Below are 5,364 nucleotides of genomic sequence, written 5' to 3'. Positions count from 1 at the left end.
ACTGGATGGGTTCTAACTACTGACCTTTGGCTTAGCTGCCAAGCGCTTAACCATTGGGCCACCGGAGCTCCTGGACCGTACAGAATGAAGTCATTGCCCTTGTGATCATACTGCCAACCCTCTTCCTGCATTAATCCCTCCTTTCACTTTAAATCATTCCCATTAGCATACGAACATGCCCTAGGCTTGGTCCTGAGCCTTCTACTCACTCTTCTGATTCATCCAGTCACAAATCATTGTGTACCATCTATATGCTGGTAACTCTCAAGCTTATATTTCCCTCTCAGTCTATTCATATGAGTTCTACACTTGCATAGTTAACTGCCACCTTGACATTGTCTTTTGAATGTTTTACAGGCACCTCAAACTTGTTCTTAACTTGTGTATTTCCCCAAAATCTAACCTCCGTACTCCACTTCCCTATCACAGTAAATGATAAATGTCCATCCATTTAGGTCTCATGTCAGACACCTAGGAGTCATTTCTTTTTTGTTGTTGGTTAGTTGCCATTGAGTTGGCTGTGACTCATGGCGATCCACATACAACAGTACAAAATGTTGCCCAGTCCTTCGCCATCTTCACAATCATTGGTATGCTCAAGTCCATTATATTTGAGTGCCTTGCAACCTACGGGTTTATCTTCTAGCACTATATTGAACAATATTATGTTGTGATCCACAGGGTTTCACTGATTTTTTTGTAAATTGCCAGGCCTTTCTTCCTAGTCTGTTTTAGCCTGGAAGCTCTGCTGAAACCTGTCCACTATGGGTGACCCTGCTAGTATTTGAAATACTAGTGGCATAGATTCCAGCATCATAGCAACACACAAGCCACCACAGTGTGACAAAATGACAGACAGGTGGTTTTTTATTTCTTTACTCCTCATAGAAAACCACCAGCAAGTTCTTTTACATCTATTTCCAAAACATTTTAAATCCATTTGCTTTTCTCTATCACTCTAGTTCAAGTTACCATATCAAGTCATTTGAACAGAACAAGGGGATGCTTCATGGTTTAAAATCAGAAAAGATGTGTGGCAGAGTTGTATCCTTTCACCATACTTATTCAATCTGTATGCTGAACAAATAATCTGAGAAGCTGGCCTGTATGAAGAACATGGCACCAGGATCAGAGGAAGACTCATTATCAACCTATGATATGCAGATACACACCTTGCTCGCCAAAAGTAAAAATGACTTGAAGCACTTACTGATGACGGTCAAAGACTACAGCCTTCAGTATGGGTCACACCTCAGCATGAAGAAAAGAAAAACCTCACAACTGGACCAATGAGCAACGTCATGATAAATCGAAGTTGTCAAGGATTTCATTCTACTGGGATCAACAATCAATGCCCATAGAAGGAGCAGTCAAGAAATCAAAGGATGTATTACATTGGGAAAATCTACTGCAAAAGATTTCTTTAAAGTATTAAAAAGTAAAGGTGTCACTTTGATGACTAAGGTGTACCAGATCCATGCTATGGTCTTTTCAATAGCCTTTTATGTGTGTGACAGCTGGACAATGAAAAAGGAAGATTGAAGAAGAACTGATGCATTTAAATTGTGTTGGGAAAGAATACCGAATATACCATGGACTGCTGGAAGAACAAACAAATCAATTTTGGAGGAAGTACAGCCAGAATGTTCCACAGAAGTGAGGATAGCGAGAATTCATCTTGCGACTTTGGACACGTCATCAGGAAAGACCAAGCACTAAAAAAAAATGGAAATCATGCTGCAGCAGTGGGCTCAAACATACCAACAATTGTGAGGATGGTGCAGAACCGGACAATGTTTAGTTCTGTTATACATAAGATTGCCGTGAGTCACAACTGACTCAATAGCAGCTAACAATAACATGGCAACAACAACAAGGGGACAATGCATGGTTTTGATCAAAAGACTCCTTGGTCTTGAACAAGGTAATTACATGATAAAATCGATATTTTTATAAAATGAGTGTGGTAGGGTCATGAAGAATGGATTGAAACAAGGGACAGCCCAAAGGCTGGAAGAGCTGACTGGTGGCACAAACAGTCATCTGGGGTTGAGGAGGTGAGGTTGTTAGAGCTGTGAAGGAAGAATCCCCAAGACTTCATTAGATGTAGAGGGAAAGAAGAGGGAGGAGTCTAACAGGATGCCAAGATTCTGAGGTTGAGAAACTGAAAGAATCATGGAGTTGGAAAGAACCTCAAAAATCAGAGAGTCTAACCTGCTTCTCTGTAGCATCCCTGACACGTGACTGGCATCTCTGCCTGAACCATCCAGAGTCATTCTATTAAATGTCACAAGTCTAATTATTTAGAAAGTTCTGTCACATATTAAATCAGGCTTCCTTTAGCTTTTGTCTAATTGGTCTCAATTCTGCCCTTGGAGTAAATACACAAGAAGTCCAGTTGTTATTCCACATGCCAACCCTTAGATAGCTGAAAACAGCTATTATGTTCCTCCTAATTTTCTCTTTCCCAAGCTAAGCCCCTGGTCCATCAACCAACACCCACGAGATCTGGCTTTGTGTTCCCTAACCACTTCATAATTTTATCATGTTTTATCACAGTTTATACATACCTTGCAAGTGTGATATCCAGAAGTAAAGACAGTGTTTAGTGCCTTAATATTGTCTGATCAGCACAGAGCACAGTAAGACCATCCCTTCCTTTTATCTGAACACAGTTCTACTAACAGGCAAGTTTTTCCTTTTTTTCTGCCATAGGCTCACAGTGACATTTTAGGAAATGAAAACCCAGATGTTTCCCATATAAAATGAGTCACTGCTTATTTTTTAATCCTGAATTCAGAATTTTACATTTATCCCTGTTTAATTTCAGTATTGACCTATTGTTCCAGAATCATAAAATCCTTAGAAACTTGTTCTAAAATTCTTCATATTGATTCTCTTTAATTTTTGTATCAAAAGCAAAGCTGTTAAGATGTTTAAGTATATCAGACAGGGCCCAGAATAAAATCCTAAGGTCCACAATTGTTGTTGTTAGTTATTGTCAACTCAGTTCTGACTCAGGGCAACATTTTGTATGACAGAATGAAACATTGCCTGATCCTGTGCCATCTTCATGATCGTGATAGGTTTGAGTCCATTATTGTAGCTATTGGGTCAGTTCATCTCATGGCCCACAATTAGAGCTACTCTCTAAAAAAAAAAAAGAATTTTTTTTTTTTTTAACTCTCTAGACGACATCAATTCAGTAATTCATTAATTTTTTTTATGTACTTGTGCAGCCACTTATAAATCCACCTGCTATCATCCTGCTCACATTTCCCATTTAGCCATTAAATTGTTGCATTGCTGTTGCTGTGTGCCATTGAGTCTATTCCGACTCACAGCAACCCTATATGACAGAACAAACTGCCCCATAGGGTTTCCTAGGCTCTAATCTTTACAGGAGCCGACTGCCAGGCCTTTTTTCTTGTGGAGCTGCTGGTAGGTTCAACCTGCTGACCTTTCCGTTAGCAGCTGAGCGCTTAACCACTGCACCACCAGGGCTCCTTACGCCTTAAGTATTATTTAATTTATTCTTTTAATTGGTATTTTAAGGCTAGGAAGTGTGCCGACAGCAGTGAATTGATCAGGGATGGTCCTAACCCTGCCTTCACCAAGCTCAAAATCTACTGAAGAAATTAGATACTGAACAAGTGCAGCATGACATGAGAGAAGAAAAGGGAACTGCTGACACAGAAGACAGGCAAACAGCCTCGTCTGAAAGACTGTCAAATTCCTGGCAGTCCTCAATCTGTTGGTCTATCAACCCAAATAAGAAAGGGAATAGTTTAGTAATTAGTGATTCTTAATGATGTTTCTTTCTTTCTTGCCTAAGTGCTCATGTGCTTTTATTTGTTCAAGAGGACACTCTTGACTTTTACTGGGGACCAAGAAGCTCACCAGTCTTCAGATCCTGGAGTCTCTCATTTCATGGGTCTTAGAAGCTAAGGCCTCAGTTGCCTTTGTATATTTGGCACTCCAAGACTGGAAATCTGAGAGTATCTTACTTTCTCATAGATTACTGTCTGAAGCAACATCTATAACTTCCGTACTTACCTCAGGTGTGAAGGTCCAAGGAAACCCTGGTGGCGTAGTGGTTAAGTGCTACGGCTCCTAACCAAAGGGTTAGCAGTTTGAATCCGCCAGGCACTCCTTGGAAACTCAATGGGGCAGTTCTACCCTGTCCTAAAGGGTCGCTGTAAGTTGGAATCGACAACGGCACTGGTTTTTTTGGGGGGGTTTTTTTTGGTATGAAAGTCCAAATCATTAAAAGCAACCAGGTGCTATGTCCTCGCCTCTCTGAGATTTCAATCCCTACCAACAAAGCTTGTTTTGCCCTTTTTGGTTTCAAGATTGTTCTCCTTGTTAGGAAAGACTTACTGGAAAATAAAAAAAAAAAAGAAGGCGTTCGGAATTAACTGGTTTCATTTTGTCACTCTGCTAAACCCTTTTCCCCAGATACTGGGCCCACTGTTTTTCTTTTTTTACTTCATTTTTCTCTCTCTCTCCAAATACGGCTTAAATGCTTAAAAGCCCTCAGCTTCCCTTCTTCACCCTCTCCCTCACCCCAGCCTGTGGTATCGTGGGTAAAAATTGGGGAAGCCGGGAAGAAGTGCTTCTTGGGGGGTTGAGGGAATGGTAAGTATGAAGTGATGATGTGGCATCCATGTGTGGATGGTCGGAAATAAAGGGCAAAGGGCTGAGTGAGAGGTCTGTGCTAGTTATTAAAAACCCAAACCAAACCCATTGCTGTAGAGTTGATTCTGACTCATAGCGACCCTATAGGGCAGTGTAGAACTGCCCCATAAGGTTTCCAAGTAGCGGCTGGTGGATTCGAACTGCTGACCTTTTGTTTAGCAGCTGTAGCTCTTAACTGCCACACCACCAGGGCCCCGGGCTCGTTATAGACAATCAATTCCTCCACATAAAGATGAATATGGATTATCTCCTTGTGGGAATGAGAGAAGAGAGAGCCTAGTAGAGGTCCAAGAATTAAGTCATGAGGGGTTGGTACAGTCAGAGGACTCCCAAAGTTGCAGTAAAAGAAACTGAAATCCATAGAAGAAGAAGAAACCTTAGAAATGATCTAGCCCACCTCGCCCATGTAACTGATAAGGAAATGGTTGTCCATAAAAAAGAATCAGCCACTGAGGTTGGCAGACAACTACAAAGTATAAAAACCCAAAAACCATTGCCATCGAGTTCATTCTGACTCATAGCAACCCTATAGGACAGAGTAGAACTGCCCCATAGGGTTTCCAAGGAGTGCCTGGTGGATTCGAACTGCTGACGTTTTGGTTAGCAGCCTGAGCTTTTAACCACTACACCACCAGGGTTTCCACTACAAAGTATCCAAAAAAATAA

This window comes from Loxodonta africana, chromosome 3, assembly GCF_030014295.1.
Source record: "Loxodonta africana isolate mLoxAfr1 chromosome 3, mLoxAfr1.hap2, whole genome shotgun sequence".
Lineage (NCBI taxonomy): Eukaryota > Metazoa > Chordata > Mammalia > Proboscidea > Elephantidae > Loxodonta > Loxodonta africana.
The sequence above is the reverse complement of the archived record's forward strand: the minus strand, read 5'-3'. Positions refer to the sequence as shown.